Source organism: Erpetoichthys calabaricus, chromosome 7 (assembly GCF_900747795.2).
Source record: "Erpetoichthys calabaricus chromosome 7, fErpCal1.3, whole genome shotgun sequence".
In the NCBI taxonomy this organism is placed as follows: domain Eukaryota; kingdom Metazoa; phylum Chordata; class Cladistia; order Polypteriformes; family Polypteridae; genus Erpetoichthys; species Erpetoichthys calabaricus.
The window spans coordinates 71,136,315-71,151,731 of record NC_041400.2 but is presented as its reverse complement, the minus strand read 5'-3'; the positions used below and the strand labels follow the sequence as shown (position 1 = coordinate 71,151,731).

The following is a 15,417-nucleotide window of genomic DNA, read 5'->3' as shown; positions in this document are numbered from 1 at the left end:
AATGCAGCTATGATGAATATGGAACTTTGGTGTTTTGGACCTCACAAATAGACAGGTTTGTATGTCTAATGTCTTGTGATTTATGTACCATGACAGAATAAGGAGAAAAATAAAAAACACCTGAGATTGTGGCAGAACTCGCCAGGAAAACCTTCATACAGTATATGCTGTTGGGGGATTGAAGGGTGAGCTCATGATATTTTGGAAATGTGAAGATAAGGTGGATAGTCATTCCAGAGTAATGAATTACATGCTTACTTGGTGTATTTGTTTAGATTTGTCAGTAAGCAGCTGTATTTCATGATACATTACACTCTGACATCCTTGAGTGATCAGATCAGGTTTATTTGGGCTGCTAAACTATACATCTTTTTATAAATTCAGATGGTGCAATAAAAAGCAGAAATGTATTGACCTGTTGACAAAACATTATTTTCTGCAAAAATCTAATGAAACTGCCATTTATGGTTTTTTTTTAAACTTTACTAAATGGTAAAAATAATTCTACAAGATACAGCTTAAATCAGTAACATAATTTATCACTTAACCATTTAAAACCTATGCAGCACAGTTCCCTATCAACCAATAAATAGCAGTCATCTCAAGCCAAAATGATCAAAGTAAGTGTATTTCAGGATATTAACACTTTGACAAGACATTATGATGCTAGTTGTTAATTTAATGTTAGTTTATACTGAAGTGTACCTGCTCGAACTCCTATAAATCAAGATGTGATTCTTACAGTCCTGTTTGACCTGCTTGTGTCGATCAGATATTATTTACTATGAAGGAATATCTGTGCCCAAATTAGATGTAATTCAACTACACATTGCATGTGTGTAACGCATTTAATTATTTTTTGTTTTTTGTGTGTGTTCTATTTAAAAATAAATGAATCATACAAAAATTGCAAGGCATTTCATGCAAACTAAGTGAAATGTAATGGATTTGCTTTACCTTATGTTAAGGAACGCTCAGTGTTCAATCTAATGACATTGAATTAAATTACAATATCCCTTTATATTGCATTTCAGGTTGGCATACATATTGTAAATGTAATGAATACTTTGATTGATTTCTTTATTTTGCTACACAACAGGAAAATTAAATGCATGAAACAAATGTGTATTGTATTTCAATGTATTTTACATAATGGATTGCATTTAATTCTGGCACAGAAAATCCTCAGTAGTTTACATTGTTTTTTCAGAATCAATTTTACTCTAGGCCTCTGATGCAAAGGCAAAGCATAGTCATACATGACCTCTGGTTTTAATTTATTTTTTTCCTTTTCTGAACTATTAAAATTTGTAGTGATTTAGCTGTAGCATCAGTATTGTGAAAAATTTTCATATTTTTTTTCTTCATGGTTTTTCTAACATATTGGTGGGTGTGCGCAAGTAATTCCTCTACTTATAGTCAGACATATGCAGAAACAACTTTTATTTGGAGTTGGTCCTACGGGGAGGGGATAGAACCGCACAAAGAGTGATCAGAGAGCAAGCCTTGCGTAAATTGAGATACATGGTTTATCTAACCAGGTTTCAGTAAAACCTTTGGTAACTGAGGCAACTAAGCATCAACTCTTAGCCTGCTCCATATTAGGCTAAAGATTAAGCTTAGCAGTGGGTCCTGGATTAAGAGTTCATAAACCGAAAAGATACAGGCAAACAGTGCACAGGAAATAAAGTGTGCTGCAGCCACCCAGGAACAGAAGACTTTAAGAACCAAGTAATAACAGCAGCATTATTATACCAGCCGACAAAGAAGGTGTGACAGTCATAGTGGATAAAGAGCAATATGTTACCGCAATCAAGGAAATGTTCTCTGACACTACTACCTATCAGCAATTAACCCTACAAAAACCACTCTAAATAAAATCAGCACCACCCTGGGTAAACTCCGAAATAACCACCATTTAAACTTACAAGATTACTCTAAAATTAAATTGAATGATGCGATCTGCCCAGAATTCTACAGCCTCCCAAAAATCCACAATACCCCTTTAAAATTCAGACGTGTGGTCAGCCTAACAGGTGGACCAATTTACAACTTATCTAAAAGACTTTTTCATATGCTCAAACATTTAATATATGACTATATGAATATATTATTTTGTTAATAGAGCCGAGATGGTATTGCAGCGCTTGAAGAATGTATTCATTGCTGATGACGAGATCATGGTCTCTTTTGATGTGTCCTTAGATCCCAATGCATCAGTCCCAGGGCGCTCAGGTGCTGTGCTGCCCAGCTGTGTGGAGTTCTACATCTGATCTTCAACATGAGTCTGAAACTGCAGTGGGTCCCGTCACTCTGGAAGACATCCTGTCTGGTTCCTGTCCCCAAAAAGACCCACCCATCGACCCCCAGTGACTACAGGCCAGTGGCTCTGACTTCACACGTCATGAAAGTGCTGGAGAGACTTCTCCTGAAACATCTGTGTCTGCTGGTGGAGCCCTGGCTGGACCCAATACAGTTTGCTTATCGTATCATCTATCTGCTGAACCAGGCTTATTCTCATTTGGACATTGTTGGGAACACTGTGAGGGTCATGTTTTTTGACTTCTCCAGTGCTTTTAACACAATCAGACCATCACTGCTGGGGAATAAGCTCACGGAAATGCAGGTGGACGACCCATTGGTAGCCTGGATTATGGACTATCTAACCAATCGACCACAGCATGTCCGGCTGAAGAGCTGCTGCTCTGATAGCATCCTGAGCAGCACTGGGGCGCCGCAGGGAACTGTCCTATCACCCTTCCTCTTCACCCTCTACACGTCTGACTTCAGGTACAGGTCTCAGTCATGTCACCTGCAGAAATTCTCTGATGACTCTGCCATTGTGGCCTGTATCAGGGATGGACAGGAGGATGAATACAGGAGTGTGGTGGACAGCTTTGTGGAGTGGTGTGAGCTGAACCATTTACAGTTAAACATCACAAAGACAAAGGAACTGGTTGTGGACTTTAGGAAGCAGGCTCCTCTTCCCACCCCTGTCACCATCAGAGGAACGGATGTTGAGGTGGTTGAGGACTACAGGTACCTGAGGGTACACATTGACAGTAACCTGGACTTGTCCAAGAACACCAACACGGTTTTCAAGAAAGGGCAGAGCCGGCTTTACCTACTGAGGAGGCTCAGGTCTTTCAATGTCTGTAGGAAAATGCTGACTATGTTCTATCACTCTGTGGTAGAGAGCGTGGTGTTTTTTGCAGCTGTGTGCTGGGGCAGTGGGGTGAAGACAGCTGATGCCAACAGGCTGAACAAGCTGACTAAAAAGGCTGGTTCTGTCCTGGGTGTCAGACTGGAGAACCTGGTGGAGGTGTCTGAGAGGAGAATGCTGAAAAAGCTTCTCGGTATCATGGACAACCCCTCTCACCCCATGCACGCCTCCTTGATGGGTCATCAGAGCACACACAGCAAAAGACTCATTGCCTCCAAATGCAGAACCGAACGCCACAGGAAATCCTTTCTACCTGTGGCAATAAGACTGTATAACTCTTCCTCATTCTGTAGGTGATCTTTTTCAGAATTTTTGTCATTAGGTCTCATTCGGTTTTTTTTATTTACTCATCTGTATGTTATTGAATGTTTGTTTCATCCCATCATCACATGCTGCTATCTCATTTATTCATGGCACAAACACTAAGTCACTTTTCATAACCACTTGCACTAATAATCTGTTGTTTTATTATATCTGTTATAGTTTTAGTTATAGTTGTTTGTTGCTTTGCACAAATTAGTTATACAGTTATAATACAAACTATTAGTTATAGTTATTTGTTACTTTGTTTAGAGTTGTTATTCTGTTTGCACTATTACTACTGTTCTTTTTAAACTCTTTACTACCTTATCTTTATTCCTCTTGTTGCACTGAGCATGTATATGACAAAAGAATTTCCCTTGGGATAAATAAAGTTCTTATCTTAATCTTAATCTGGCCACAAAGACTTTACTGGCAAAACTAAACAACAACTCCACCAATAATGGCATGAATGAGGATGACCACTATAAACATAATGCATCTAATATCACTTTGTCAAAATACTTCCATTTTGACAAAATACCCACTTCCACTTTAATGGAAAATACTATAGACAGAAAGGAGGCATGCCAATGGGATCTCCGTCATCAGGACTCTTAGATGAACTGGTTATGCAGCAATTTTGAAAGCTCAGCTCTAACTCAGTTCAAACTTCAACTCTGGATAAGCAACATCAACTACACATTCATCATATTAAAGTAGCTGAATTAATTCTACAGCTACATCAACACAGTATTTCCAGCAATCCAAATCACGATGGAAAAAGAAATAAACGATTGGATCAATTTCTTTGATGTTTCTATTGAAAGAGGTAACGGCACCAGTTTAATTACGAGTGCTTACCACAAGGAATGTTATGCAAATTAAAAAATAAAAAAAAAAAAAACTACACTTTTCCTAGCAACCACCATTCATCACATAAATGGAGATGTTAGAACTTTGTTCAAAAGCATTAACACCCATAGTAAAACAATGGACACAAAAAACAATGAAAGACATCTTTTTCATCTGTTCACCTCAAACAGCTACCCCAAGACATTTATTAAACAATGCCTACATAGGAGATGCCCAGACCTCAGCAAACAGTCAACTTCAACTTGGTCCCCCCACAGCACTTACCATACCCTCCCTTATCATTGTGGTGTGTCAGAAAGAGTAGCATGTGTCCGGTCCAGATCTGGGCTCAAGATAGCACACAAACTGGCAAACACTTTATGGACTGTCCTTTTCAATGCCAAAAGCAAAAAGTCGACCACAGAGACAGGAAACACAGTTTACAGCATTCCATGCAGTGCATTCCCAGTGGTATACGTGGGACATCTAAAAGACTCAATACATATACAGACAGGAACACCGCAATGCCGTCGGAAGGAAGGAACCCCAGTCTCTGATTTATACACATACAAGTTCCACCGGACAGTGTTCCACACTGTGAAAGTAAAATTAAGAGCTAATACTAAGAGTGCCTGAATCATGGCTCTCTAATGGAAATGCCATTAACAGGCTCTTGTACTTGAACCCAACATATGCAGCCTTAAAAATAAGAACATCCAAATAATAAAAAAAGACTTTATGACCAACACCTTCTGAACCCCACCCTCCCCATCCACCACCTGCTATATATTGCCTTTGTTTCCTGTACTATAAATCATTTTCCTCTGATGATGACACCTAGTAGGTTGTCAAAAGCTTTACAAAAAATAAATAAAAAATAATATACATAATGCTGCTATGGTATCCTTCAACCATTATTTGTACTAATAAAACAAGTATATGGATAGGTGGAAAAATTGTACAACCCTAAACTAATAATTTAGATTTTTAAGTAACATAATTTTCAGTGTCTCAATAATTGTAAAAGAATGTAAAATTTAGAATTACTTTATTGATTTGACTCATCCACATGTCTATGGAAGATAGCATAGCAGAAGAACCTGTCATAAAAATAACAACTGGTACATTCTGGTGCATTGGAGTTTGTGGTATGTGCCTTTAGTTTTGTCATTTAATGTGAATGGGTGCTGTTTCATGTAACAGACTATTTTTGGCACTTTTCAGTGAACAATCTGCTTTAATCAGGCTTTGATTTTATTGACTGGAAAACAGCTTGAAGAACTGGAGGAAAGTAAAGGAGATGGCTTTGTACATGATACAGTTTACTAGAGTTTTATTAAACCTTCCCATTGTGTCTGCCTGCCTTTCTCCAGGTAACCAGGGCTCCTTCCTTTGTTAATCTACATTGGCCCTGTATGAGAGGATGCAAGTGAGTGAGTGAGTCCTGTGATAGACTGGAATCCCACACAAAGTTGGTTCTTGCCTTACATTTGATACTCAAGGAATAAACCTTGATATTCTGCAACCCTAGAATAAACAGAGCAGGACAGAAACTCAGGTTATATTTATTATCAAGAAAATACAGAGTCATAAACCTAAATGTTTTATTTGAAGTATTTAACCTCTGTTATGTCATCAAAAGAACACATTTTTATACATAGTTCTTATAGCTCGTGGGCCTTTCACGGACAATTACACTTAAGTCTGTTTTGCATCATAAATGTGTTATGTCGTCAAAAATATCAATGCTTGAAAAATCTGAAGAAATAATTTTTTCAGCATTTGTCACGTACATTTCCTAATTGGTGTTGACAAATTTTGTTTACAGTCATGGTGTTAAGTGTAGAATATATCATAAATGTATTACATCCCCACAATATATGACCTTTATAAAACCTGATTGAATAATTACATACAACACTGAAAAATTTGATATTCATGTTTTATAATACATAAGTTCTATAACTAGCATGAAGTAATCTGTTTTACCTTATGTGGATTGATGTTATGAGTCCTTTACAAAAACCTCGTGATTGGTATTCTAGTGAAGTGCAACCACTGAGGTCTTCCGTTAAGATTCTGCTAATTTTACAGTACATAATAGGATTTAAGTACATATATACCTCAGTTGTATTATCGCAGGTAGAGCGCTGTATATACGTGAATCACTATAAGCCCAAAAACTTGTTAACTAAAACCTGTTTCAGCTCAAGTGAAACATAATGATAAGCCTTTATACAGGGTTTTCTGTGTTATCACATAGCCTTTTCGTATATATATAAAAATAGTACTCAAAAATACAAGTATTAGAGATGTAGGGGTGGAGAGTACGTCTTTTGAAAAACGCAACCAGGCTAAACAGTTATATTGAACAGATTTGAATCTAAGGAACAAATTTTACTTATAAACAAGGTTATAGGCTCCCCAGTACCAAACTATATTTACTAATTGTATGTAAACCAGTTACTTACCAACAACTTCAACCCCGTCTGGTTTACTCGTGGATTTACCCTCAACTTCCTCTGAATGTTAATTGTTCTCGGGGTTTCAGTATGTGGTCCGCTGAACCTATCTTCCTTGCGGATTGAGAAAATATCCGTTTTAAGGAGTTGTGTGAATTAAACGCGTAGGATAGATTAGAATATTTTCGTCTGCGTTTTCATTTCGTTACTTTTAACTACTCTCCGTCGGCAACCCGCCGTCACTTCAAAGTGGCTTCCGCTTAGCTAGTTTCCATGGTGACCACGCAAGCCGTTTCAAACAATCTTCCTCCAACTCGCGCCTACTTACGCGGTAACAGAAGACAAAAGACGCAATGACATCTGTAAATCACCATTATAACAAAACAAACATTACCATCTTTGAAGTCCCTAATAATTATAATACAAAAATACTTTTAGAATAAATGTACCTAACTCAATACTTATAGCTCCCATACATTTGAGTAATACAAAAACACCCAAGTTAGGCTTATCTAGAAATTACGTAACCGAATCTTTAATATTGTAATAAACATAGTATGTTGTTTCTTCCTGTTTTTTCCCTACTTTTCTGTCGTGGCAGTCAGTTTTAACAACCTAAACATACTGTAGCTTTTCCTATCATATTCACAAATAAATTAGTTTTGATACAGTTGGCCGTACTTTTTGTGGCACGCCTTTGTAATGATGGGTCGGTGCTTAATTATCGCTTGGTTTTAATGAATGTGCTCCGGTGTGACTTACAGTGCTTAGCTGCCGGCTGGAGCCTTTAGGGATCAGATTTCAGGTCAGCTCAGCAGGAGGTACTTCGGTGGAAAAGCGACCTACTCCAACATTATTTTTAGATTCACATGGTATTGATATTTAACTTAGTTTGTATTAAACTTGGTTAAACAATATTTACATATGAACCCAAATTAAACGATAACGCAGTGAAAGAGTATACTGCACAAGTGTACACGCTGAAAATGTAACGAAATGTGATACGTCGTAACAGCTTGGACAGGTTCCAGGTCAACTATGCATCCTTAACAGTTCTGTCAACGGTCAAATTACTTATTACCGTTTTAAACATGGGCAACGCGAAAACAAAACCGCCAAACCTAGTCTGTAACATGTGGCCAAATGATTGGCCTGAGAGCTCCATAGATGATTGGTTAATAAAAATGATTGACAGGTGTAACACCTATAACCGAATGCCTCTCGGGTTGCGGTGTACAAAATGGGTGTCCTTTCAAGGAGACCTGACCTCGTGATAATCATTTCAATTAAAGCGATGACGCCGCCTGCTGAAGAGGTCAATACATCTACTTGCACAAGATTGGCGCTAGTGATGGGCGAATGAAACCCGTGAAGCTTTTAAACCTTCTTCCAAATTATGCCGGAAAAAAAATTAAGCCGGAAAAAGTTTCGAGAAATAGTGACATCTGGTGGATTACAGAAATCATAGCAACCGTGAGCTTGACACCGCCCTAGTACTCCTCGCAGTTGTTGATACTTACAATCGGACAGGTGCACTGAAACACTAGACGCCCAAGAACACGTGTATGTTCATTTTCATCTTATGTTAATCATATTATTATTAGTTCTAAATATGCAATTTGTTACCATTATGAATATTGACTTGTAGCACCAGTGCTGACCTGTACCAAGTGCCAATGGCTCTTTCAGGTAGTTCACTATCCTTACAAGGACCGCTTGCTGCTACCGCAGTATATGGAATTATTTCGAGACTTTGGCAAGCTTACCGTTTTTATCAATTTCCCCTGTAACTGGCACTAAACTGCTCATTTGTATGATGAAACGCCAACTAATGCTACAGACTACTAACAGTATCGTTACTATAGCGATGTAAACAACAAAATTGCTTCGGCGCTCAGAGCCGGCCAGTACAGGAGAGACATTACCATACATTATCTTCCACCACTGCTTCATAATTATGTGACAAATGCATCGCGTTAGGGCGTTTTCTGCTGTGAGATTATGTGAAAAATGAATGTTCTTTTACTACTGGGGGAATAATTGCCATAAGGGCAAAGAGAATCATAACAGTGTTTAAGGAATGTGCTTGTGAAACTGGGCACACATTAGGGTGTTTAGAGAATGTTCCAGTACAGAAGAATAGTATATCGTGTTATTTACTTTATTGTCGATAACAGAGTCCACACTTCTAGACATCAAATTTAATTCAATATCATGGTATAAAATGTTGAAGCGGCGGACGTCATCAGTCACGTGATCGTAGAGCTTCCAGTATCCACTTGACTTGTACAGCCACAGCACCATACGTCACCGCAGTTGTAGACATAGACATAGAATTACTAGACGCCTCATGACCAGCAGCATCGTACGTCAACGTCGCCGCCATATTGCGAGTGGCACTGCTGTGTAGTGAAGTAATGGATAAAGATGCTTCACGCAGGTGCTGCTTGGGATTGTAGAAACCGCAGTACGCTCCAGACCAGATCACAGGGATTACATTTCATATTTAAAGCTGAACAATTGTTTTGGTTATATTTGGCCATTAGAAAATCCCATTTTATAATCTTAACTTTAGCTATGACAGGCTAAGCTAGCAAAGCTATGCATTTATGTACTCAAGTGAACCTCCAAACAACGTTTCGGCTAAACGTATTTAGTCACTATGTAGATTGTTGTTAGCTGTTAACATTTCTCAAACTTTGAAAGTTTCCCAAAGAAATCCACCTCAGGAAGCAGTGGGAGATATAGCCCTTAGACGGGATTTTGAGAAAGTTGTCCTGTGATGTGTTTTGTGCTAGTTTGGTAACAGATGCTGTACCAGCATCACATGATCAAAGTTACCACTTGCTCACATTAAAAAAACAAAAGAGGTTTGATGATTCCTTCTTAGGGTACAGTCAAGGTGGTCAAAGTAGCTGAGCGTGTTATCCGACAGTCAACATTAGGGCAAGCTGTCAGTGTATCTTTGATCAATCAGTTTGTTCGGGCTGAGATTGGATCAGATGATGTGTTTTTTCTCAAGGAGCACATTGAGGAAACACAGTTTGAAATTGACAACCATCATTTTATGCTCATGTCTTTAGTTGTGTCTGTCCTCCACAAACTAAGACTGCACCATATTGCCAGACTGAATACTCTCAGTTTACAGAGTGGCAACACATGGAAAAAGCTATGTAAGACAGTTCTGTTTCATGGATTTTAGATCCTATCCTGTATATATTTAAGTAACCACATTGTGTGTGTGTGTGTGTGCGCATGTGTGTAAGAGAGACAGAGATTGAGAGAGGAATGAGTGAAATGTTTTCAGAAATTATTAAGCCAATTTGTATACAATAAAATTGTTTATTTTTGTCATTGAGTGTATCATTTCACTGTTAAAAGAAAGACAAACAAAGATAACTGGCAATAACAGTGCAAAATTCACAATTGGTATGCCAGTTTGAAAAGTTTTGAGGGTAGTTTTAAAATGTGTTATTGAATCAAGCTGACGTATATGAGAGGAAAGAGAATTCCAGAGTTGAGGAGCACAATGAGAGATGCTTGAGCTCCCATAGAACAGAGTTTGATGTGCGGTACAGAAAGTAGAGCTGCAGATGAGGACCTGAGTGAGCGAGAGGAGTGTAAATCTGTTGGAGATCAGTGAGGTTGTGGAGAGCTTTAAATGTTAAGAGCGGTAATTTGTATTGTATTCTGTAGTTAACAGGGAGCCAGTGAAGTTGGGAGAGAATAGGTGTAATATGTTTAATGGATTTAGAACAGCAGGTTATTATCCTGGCAGCAGAATTTTGAAGAAGTGGTAAGCGATGGATAAGTTTTTGTGGGACGCCAGATAGAATAGCATTACAGTAATCTATACGTGAGGTGATTAGGGCATTAACCAATACTTCAGTACTGTGTTGCATAAGAACAAGACAAAGTCTAGAAATGTTTCGGAGATGGAAGAAGGCAGTCCGAGAAATGTTACTTATATGGGAGGAATTATTTAATAATAATAATTATTATTATTATTTAATAATTGTCATTATTAGTGTATAAATGGATATAAATAATTGCATTTAAACGATTCGCCAAAATCTATTGTATGTAAACGATACTGTTTTAAACGTTGTTTTTTCATCAGAAAACCCGGTTTCCACGTTTACCTGTACAGTATTAGCTTAAATGACACTTTTGCTACTCGCAATATGGCGTACGCGCTGACATATCGTGTCGACTGGGCAACACAGTGAATGCGGCGTCTATCTACTGGTCCAGATCTAACTATGCAATTTTAATGCAATGCAATGTAATAATTGCATGGTTAGATCTGGACCACCCTATATATATGTCTATTGTAGACCTGCAGTTACAGACCCGGAACAGGTGTCAACTTCGTTTCAGGACCGACTTCGTAAAATTATGTTTGGAAGGTTTCCGCAGGTCTCGGCAAAGCCCGGAAAATTAATGTCGGGTCAAGCACCCGTTCAGAAATTAAGTGATAAAAATGAGAAGGGAAAAACTGTACATCAAACCAAATAATACGCATCATTGTGAAGTTCAGAGGGGTTCTGCCACCTCGTCGTGTCATACATCAAAGTAAACAATACGGATCATTTCTGTGAAATACACTATTAACATTTAACGTTGTGTTCGGGTCTGTGGGAACCATTTAACATGTCAACAAAATTAAAATCACCAAGATCTGTGTTAATTGAAAATAGTTTTTCTTTTACATTCATAAAATGAAATATACAATATAATTACAATGTTTGCACCACGTTAGAGTTTAGTAAAACGTTAACAATAAAAGTTATTACATTTTTTAAAATGTACAATGCATGTCTGCAATATTGTTCTAAACCAAATTAGAATATATATTTAAGCCAATCTAATATGTTTAAACATGTATGTGAAGAAAACGGCAATACATATTCTACACTGAATTATGCTATATATTAATTGCCTTATATAGAACTACTCTCATTTTTGTGACTTATTATTATAAACGATAGGTCATCAAAAGAAAAAAAAATATTAATAAGAACACAATTTATTTATACAGCACCCTTCCTATGCCCAAAATTCAGAAAGAACAACATGACCTAACATTGGCTGCAAATAATATCTTCACTAAATAAAGATAAATACAGGATAAACAAAACATTCAAATAGAATAAAAGACAATAATCCAGACTAAAATACAACATATAATATTACAAAAAAATCTGGAACAAATAACATAAATTGTGATAAAAATTCAAACCCTGAGTACCTGGACAGATAGAGGGGGTAAACTGAAAGAAGGGCAGAATGTCAGGTTTGTTTAATGTCTTCCTAAACTAATGAGTTGAAAAAAATGAATGGAGTCAACTGATCTCATTAATATTGAGAGATCATTCCATAGTCTGGGCACTATACAGCTGAAGGCCCTGCTGTCACCCACAGAGTGCAGGTTAGTGAGGGGCACAGAATGAGAAAAACAAAATTTGATATTCAATCCTGTAAGACACAGGGAGCAGTGCAGGTGCAGCAGGATGGCCGTGATATGCTCACTGTTGTTGGTTCCTGTCAGGACTCTTGCAATTGAGTTTTGATTCAGCTGGAGCTGTGATATAAGATTAGAAGTGGCACCTGCCAGTAGTGACTTACAATAATCAATGCGGGATGTGATAAAAGCAGGGACAAGATTCTCAGCATTAGAAAAGGAGAGGAATGAGCAAACATAAGAAATGTGACACAGGTGAAGTTTCTTAATGTGGCTTAAATGGGTGAAATAAGAATAGGAGGAATCAAAATGACACCAAGATTCTTTGCAGTAAAAGAAGGTCTGATGAGATCATCACCAAGAATGTTTGAAGAGGAGCTTGTTTTCTTACGTTGCGCGTTATTGCACTGTACATTTTACAAAGTGTAATAACTTTTATTATTAACGTTTTACTAAACTTTAACATGATGTAAACATTGTAATTATACTGTATATTTTGTTTCAAGAATGTAAACTAAAAACTGTTTTCAATTAACACAGATCTTGATGATTTCAATTTTGTCGACATGTTAAATGGTTCCCACAGACCCGAACACAACGTAAATGTTGATAGTGTGTTTCACAGAAGTGATCCGTATTGTTTAGTTTAATGTATGACACGATATATTTTGGCAGAAAACCTCTGAAAATCACAATGATGCGTATTATTTGGTTTGATGTACTGTTTTTCCCTTCTCGTTTTTACCGCATAATTTCTGAATGGGACCTTGACCCGACGTTACTTTCCGAGCTTTGCTGAGACCTGCCGGAACCTTCCAAAAAGTAATTTTACGAAGTCAGTCCTGAAATGACAGTGACGTCACATCCAGATCTGTAACTGCGGGCCTACAACTGCGGTGATGTATGGTGCTGTGGCTCTGCAAGTGGATATTATTGACTGGTTCAGACGCTACAGTATTTTCTTGCCAGATGTAAGTGGGGCAAAGACACTGTGGGAGGGAAGGGAGCAGTCCTGCTATAGGCTTTGCGGGTGCAACGCTTTATAAACTTTAATATATATTATTTATTATTATATTATTATACCTATTGGTGACTGGAAAGTAAACTCTCATTCTACTTGAGCGACTGACTAAACAAACACATTCCTAATCTTTAGGCATAGATAAGAAGTGACAGCTAAAAAAGTAGTTGTTCATCCTGTACTCTGTGGAAAAGTTACTAGCAAAGTTAGAAAAGTAAAGTAAACAACTTATCACATGCTCAAACCTATGTACTGTATGTTTTAGGTGAAGCTGTAAGAAATGCTTTGTTCTAAAATAGCAATATTTATGAGTATGCATATATATACAAATTTATATGGAAAACTATATATTAAAAAATTAAAAATAATTTCATTCTCAGCCATCACACTACCTAGTACAGTAAAAAAAAAGAAAAAAATACAAAAATTTCCTTTTTTTCAGTCCCATTCATCTTTTTATCTGTTGAAACAAATGTGTTCCATAATAAAGGTAAAATATTACAGTAATTGCATGAACAAAATTATTAGATGTTATTTTATCAATTAAAAAGCCTTCTGTGGCACACATGTCATCTGTGATTCACCATGCTGTCTTGGAAGAAAGAACAGATTGTCCAAGGAAATATTGTATATCTGGTTCACTCAACATTGCTCTCGAAGTCTTCAGAGGCCTTAGATTTTTTTTGTCTTTGTAAATATAAAAAATGTTATTACTGACAGAAAAATACCTTTTAATTAAATGATTTGCTACCTAATTACTGTTTCATGTCTGAAATTCATACCGTATGATGTTTGTTTGCACCTTTTAGGTTGACTATTGCTTTCTTAATATACAAGTTATTACTGAACATGACTAATCCAAGTATTATTTAGGCTAAGTTACCACTGGTTGAAATAAGAAAGGGAAAATTTTAACATTCTACTACTATGTATGCCAATGTGTAGTTATAAAAATGAAGCTGTTTGAATAACAATAAAATATTTTAATTCACTTTATTGCTTTTGGGGATATTATCTAAGATCCCAGTATATTATTACAATAATCACAAACAAATTCATGTCTAAACAACATAAGAATTGTAACAAGCAAGAGACCATTCAGTCCATCAATTTCATTTGTTTGTCTTGCAGTTGTCACAATATTTCATCCATTTCCATCTAAAAGCTTGTCAAGGTTTCTGCTTCAACTACATATTTTGGGAGTTTTTTTTTCCAGATTACCATGTTTTGCATAAAGCAGTGCTTCCTGGCTTCAGTCCTAACTTCACTTCCCCTTAATTTCCACTGGTTTACTTGGGTATGTAATTCAGTGTTGCTGGAATTGCTTTATCAATGTCTTTGATGATTTTGAAGACCTATTGTACATTAAGTCCACACACAGTGTCCTCTGCTTGAGACTAAACAGGTTTAATTCTCAGAGTCTGTCAAAATGAAACATGTCTTTAAGTCCTGAGATGCAACTTGTTGCTTCCTCCATACAGCTTTAAGTGCTGTTATGTCTTTGTTGTAGTGTGGTGTACACAACTGCACACAATGCTCCAGGTGCAGTCTCACTTCTAGTGCAATGTATAGTCTAAGCATAATGTCCCTTGATTTTTATACAATAGCTTTGACAATATAACCTAACATTTCTATTTGCCTTTTTCATAGCTTCTACACATTGCTTAGACTATGAAAACATGTCAGCGTAACCCTTAAATCCTTTTCAGAAGTTGCTTACTTTAGTATAATGTTTCCCATCTTCTATTTACATTTGACATTCTTTTTGTCAACGTGTATAGCACTTCACACTTTTCTGTATTAAACTGCATTTTCCAAGTGTTTGCCCAGCTCTGAAACATGTCTAAGCTTCTTTGAATTGTTTTTTCTTCACCCTGTGTCTACCATTCCTCCAATTTTAGTTTCATCTTCGAATTTCACAAGTTTACTGATTATACCAGAAAGACATACAACATAAACAGAAAAAGTTGTATTGACATATCATAATACCTAAGTTCAGATTCTAACCATCCTAGATCACCATACTCCCAAATGAGTCACGTAGTAGGCAAAAGATATAGACCTCTACAAGACAAGATCTTTAATTCGTACA

At 37.0% G+C, this 15,417-nt stretch overlaps 2 protein-coding genes across 2 annotated transcripts in view; both read right to left on the bottom strand.

Moving 5' to 3' along the window:
- LOC114644974 (kinesin-like protein KIF24) overlaps positions 1–7,231 on the bottom strand; it is a 109,276-nt gene extending 102,045 nt beyond the window's left edge. Inside the window, exon 1 of the mRNA XM_028792943.2 lies at positions 6,850–7,231. The gene's annotated coding sequence lies outside the window, so the exon portion shown is untranslated. The remainder of the gene's footprint in view (positions 1–6,849) is intronic.
- Positions 1–15,417, bottom strand: part of LOC127528849 (uncharacterized) — a 479,443-nt gene that overhangs the window by 208,114 nt on the left and 255,912 nt on the right. The window lies entirely within an intron of this gene.